The sequence below is a fragment of the Acyrthosiphon pisum genome, chromosome A1, assembly GCF_005508785.2.
Source record: "Acyrthosiphon pisum isolate AL4f chromosome A1, pea_aphid_22Mar2018_4r6ur, whole genome shotgun sequence".
Classification (NCBI taxonomy): Eukaryota; Metazoa; Arthropoda; class Insecta; order Hemiptera; family Aphididae; genus Acyrthosiphon; species Acyrthosiphon pisum.
Window position 1 is genome coordinate 142,941,365 of NC_042494.1, and position 5,778 is coordinate 142,947,142.

At 26.4% G+C, this 5,778-nt stretch overlaps 1 non-coding gene across 1 annotated transcript; it reads right to left on the minus strand.

Moving 5' to 3' along the window:
- Positions 1-5,038: 5,038 nt before the first annotated feature.
- Mir10 (microRNA mir-10) lies at positions 5,039-5,121 on the minus strand. Its single transcript, NR_040120.1, has one exon. It is a non-coding gene; the product is annotated as a microRNA mir-10 (primary transcript).
- Between the last annotated feature and the right edge of the window lie 657 nt (positions 5,122-5,778).

Sequence of the window (5,778 nt, forward strand, 5' to 3'; positions counted from 1 at the left end):
TTAAAAATACATAGGCACAATTTTTTTTATAAGCATTTAAAGATCGAATTTTGACAAAATTTATCAAATTTTAATTTGAATAATTATTTGTAGTTAAAAATTTATAAAATGTCAACTTTTGTATACAAGAATTGAAAATTTAGAAGAAGATTCCACGTAAGTAATTAATTCTGTTACAAAAAAATCTATAAAATACATTTATACAGTTTACTTTTATAGCCATTTTAAGTTCAAATTTGGACGAAATTACAATATATTGTATAACGCGTTATAAGTACCTAATGGATATTGTGATATGATTAATTTGGAATTTATTATAGGTACCTATTATAGGTCAATTTTTTTTTAATACCATATATAATATTATGTCTTATACCTAGACTGACATACCGTCTCCGCTCAGAATCGTTTTTCTTATACAATGATATTATATCATTGAATTCAAATTTAATACTGTCCATTATACAGTGACCCACTTGTAATCTACTGTACAGCAGAGAGACATCCACTTACCCACCTTTTTTTAATTGTACCTATCTCTAATTTTGTCAATTTTGGGTTTAGAATACAAGTTGGTAGATCAAAACTACTTAAAAAAACGAGCAATCCAAAAAAGATATTCGAAATAGGGATTGTAATTTTAAAAAATGAAGTTGTGTTGCGCATGCGCTAGATACATGAGTTAAAAAAATTTTAAGTCATAAAAATGTATGATCCAATAGTCTAGTTTAATGTCCCGTAAACAGAGGGTTATTAACAGGGTTAGGATCATACATTAGTTATCAGTTAGTTAACTTTATTACATTAGTGATAAAGTGTACCCTGTTTCCGCAGACTGCACTCTTTATAATATATGTATTAAATTTGAATTTAATGATTTCTTCATTGCATACGAAAAACGGTTCTGAGCAAAGACTATGTAGAGTCAGCCTATATTATCAATTATTTTAGATTTCGAACGGAGCGATGAATTTATTGATTTTATAACGATGTGTGTGTGTTTTTTTAAATTTTTAAATTTTATAATTTTTGTGTCAGTCACCACTGTTTGGGGCATTGAAACTGGTTCGATTTTCTTCAACAGTATCGTGTTCGATGGGAAAGCAGTGAATTTAGTTGGTGAATTTGGGAGGTCAACATTTTAAAATTGCCAATAGTTTTCAAAAGCGCCGGAATAAACAAGATAACAATAATTAAGGAAAAACGGGATTTTGTACACAAAATTGGTTTTTGACAAAATCAATTTTGGTTTTTGATGTGACTTTGAAAGAAATGACTCTATACATGTATAGGTTGTTTGTATTCGCATTTTCTATACACGATGAATTGTATAAAATATTTTGATTTGTTTTGAACTGTTAACATACATTTTTAGTTTCCACATCTATTAGTTTTTTTTCTATGAATATCGATAAAATGTTTTTTGTATGGTAAAAAAGATTGAAAATGTAATACAAGTCTCCTATACCTATATTTCTAAATAAAAATAAGTTTTGACTTATTTTAACTATTATTGAGTGATGAATGTGATACTACGTTTTATAATGCTGATGATTAATGATGACAAAAATATTGCTATGGTTGAAGATGTTGAAAAAAATAATTTGTTAGATATTTCTTTTAATTATTTTCAAAACCCTATTCCATCTGGTATCAATGATTATTATTTTTTAATTTTACTACATTTCCACTAAATTGTTTGCATTAATGGTGTTTTGGGCCGGTGAAATGAAATTCTCCCGGGCTGGTTAAAATTCAGAATCCGCCACTGCTTGTAACCTACTGTACAGCAGAGTGACACCCAATTTCCCACATTTCTATGATGTATTGATATACTGTCATTAAATTACGAATTGGCTATTGTTTGTACAATTTAAAAAAATATATTATTTTAATGGCAATCCTATAATATTATATAAACAAAAATATATTCGATATTCGTTAGCCAAAACGTTAATCATGTGTGAGCAACACTATAACTGGATAACTAAACAAAGAAAACTCCCAGGATCTCAAGGAATATGTGTGCTAAATTTGGAACCAGTTAGTTCAGTAGTTTCCACTTTTCCAAGTTATAATAGCAAAAATAAAAGTAAATTATTATTTTATATAAAAAAAAAATTTAATATTTTGAAAATTTGTCGAGTATAGAAAAAGCTGATAAATATAAACTTTTGTTGAAAATTTTTAGTAATAATTATGGTCATTCATTAAAAACATTTCTCAAAAACCGGTTTTACGTAAATATGAACGGTTTTCTTAATTTTTTGTTTTGTCTTTTGAAAAATACGGTAAAGTATCAACTAAATAAATTTTCTACCAGATACTATCCTCAAAAATGAAAATCTAGGCATGTTTTTTTTTTTGATGAGACTCTAATCAAAACGTTCATTGTCCCGCTAACATTCTAAAAAAAATGTACTTATTGTCTATCATACAATTATTATAAAATAGATGACAGTAAACTAGATAATATGTAATCGCAAATATTATTTGTATGATGTTTTTTTTTTAATAATAATACATTTTGTATATGCAATGTATAGTAATTTAATATATTATATGAATTGATATTATTATAATATTTTTTTTTTTTTTTTTGTAAATACAATAAAATATTATGTAGGTGTTTTAATAATTTGATATAGATATTATAATATTCGTACTCATAGATCTTACTGTACCAGTATGATAGTAGGTATAAGGTATGAACGCATGAAAAGTGAAGACAATAATATTATAATATTAAATATGACATTGTAGTTATTTGATGAATGAATTAATGTCTTCTATACAGGTCTTTGTGTTTGAACTGTCCATATTCCAACAGCGAATTTTTAAAAAAAGGTAGGTAGAATTAGTAAGGGTAGGCTGAATTATAAATGGTTAAATGTTGAATAGGATAAAAATAAATTCAAAAATTGCTTTACAAATTCTTATGGTTAAACACATTTATCTTCTTCCAAAAAATATATTTTTAATAGAATATTATGTTTCTTATAAAGTTACAAAAGAAATATCCACTACACATATAATGAGAACTTCCATTTTAGGATATTTTTCATCAAGTAGTATGCATTTAATCACTACTAACCTGATAAAAAGCACCCAAAAATAAAAGCAACATATTATATGGTATTAAATCTAATTTTTTAACACTATCAATACAACTATAAATTTACAAAACCTTATGCGTTATGACTAATGAAATTTATCTTTAAAAAAAATTTTATTTAAAAAATATATAACATTATATTACTTTTAATGAATATTAATAATTATAATCACGTAAAAAAATTATATATAATAATATGAACTTCCATTTTAGGATATTTTTCATCAAGTAGTATGTATTTAATCACTACTAACCTGATGGAAAGCACCCAAAAATAAAAGTAAGATATTATGTGGTATTAAATCTAATTTTTTAATACTATCAATACAACTATCAATTTACAAAATCTTAGACGTTATGACTAATGAAATTTTTCTCTTTAAAAAAATTATATTTAAAAAATATATAACATTATATTACTTTTAATGAATATTAATAATTATAATCACGTAAAAAAATTATATATAATAATATGAACTTCCATTTTAGGATATTTTTCATCAAGTAGTATGTATTTAATCACTACTAACCTGATGAAAAGCACCCAAAAATAAAAGTAAGATATTATGTGGTATTAAATCTAATTTTTTATACTATCAATACAACTATCAATCTACAAAATCTTTTACGTTATGACTAATGAAATTTATCTCTTTAAAAAAATATAATTTTATGTTACTTTTAATGAATATTAATAGTTATAATCACATAAAAAAATTATATATATAATAATATGAACTTCCATTTTAGGATATTTTTCATCAAGTAGTATGTATATAATCACTACTAACCTGATGAAAAACACCCAAAAATAAAAGTAAGATATTATATGATATTAAATCTAATTTTTTAATACTATTAATACAACTATAAATTTACAAAACCTTATGCGTTATGACTAATGAAATTTATCTCTTTAAAAAAATTATATTTAAAAAAAAATATAATATTATGTTACTTTTAATCAATATTAATAAATATAATCACATACAAAAATTATATATATAATACGAACTTCCATTTTAGGATATTTTTCATCAAGTAGTATATTGTATTTAATCACTACTAACCTGATGAAAAGCACCCAAAAATAAAAGTAACATATTATATGGTATTAAATCTAATTTTTTAATACTATCAATATAACTATCAATTTACAAAACCTTATGCGTTATGACTAATGAAATTTATCTCTTTAAAAAAATTATATTTAAAAAAAAATATAATATTATGTTACTTTTAATCAATATTAATAATTATAATCACATACAAAAATTATACATATATAATAATATGAACTTCCATTTTAGGATATTTTTCATCAAGTAGTATGTATTAAATCACTACTAACCTGATGAAAAGCACCCAAAAATAAAAGTAACATATGGTATTAAATCTAATTTTATTAATGTAAAATATGGGTAAATACCTACTAAAATACGGTAATTAATATAAATTCAAATTTCACTTTACAAAACCTTATGATTAAACACTTTGTCTTATATAACAAATATTCCTACATACAATTATGTAATAATACAATTCAAAACATTATTTTCTTATAGGTACGTAGTGTTTACAAATGTATCGTTAAGATGTTTTTCCAATGTAACCGTCGAGCAATATTTGGTAATACAAATGATTTAAAATGTTTGAATTGAAACGTTGAAGTATGTTTATATATTATATCTATAATAATTATTGTTTGTATATTTCTGTCATGAAAAAATATTATAACTAAAAAAAGTACACTACATAATCTGGTTATATTGATGATAAATGTTTATAAACAAATATGTTTAATGTATATAATAATAATAATAGATACAAATGTATAATACATAATATATATAGGTATATATAACAACTAAACTGCCGTCGGGGCCACCACGAATAGACGATAAAAATTCTGGTCGTAAGGAATATGCACCACACAAACCTCTCTAGAACCGAATTTGTCGCCGTTTTTCAAACAAATTCGGATCTACAGGGTAGATGTAGAGCATCACTACACCGAAGACGGACGGTTTCCAAAACCGCCGTGTGACGACGGAGATTGGTGGCCCTCTGCATAGTGCCCACGCTGCCAGGCGGCGCTCTGAAACAATACGAAAGAACACCAAATGTTGACTACATAATATTATGTGCGGAGGATAAGGCGTAATATCAAAATGAAATAAAACTAAATAAAAAAATATTTCGGAAAAAAAAATTAAAACGCACAACGGTATAATGATGTATAGTACATAGGTCGTGTGCACGCGGATGTTATTCGCATGACAGCCCTGCGCTGTCTGTCCGTGATTTCATCGCGTTAGTCATCGCCATCGTCCCCTTTTTACACACGACCGTGACGTGTCAACGAACTCTCTCCCTTCGCCCGGCATTACGCACGCAAAATATAAAGGGTCGCGTACACGCGAAGGGTCCGCAAAATTTTTTTTTTTATTCTCGTTTTCTAGTATTATTATTATTATTCCGTTTCTCTTTCACACAACGACGGCGCGACGACGACCACCGCTCGCTTACTCTCTCGCGCAACGATAAATCGTTTATAGAGAAATAAAAACAAAAAGCACGACACGCGCGCAAGTTATAACGCGACACACCCCTACGCCCCCGCACCCCTACCCCCACACCCACTACCGAAAAGGGTGAATCGT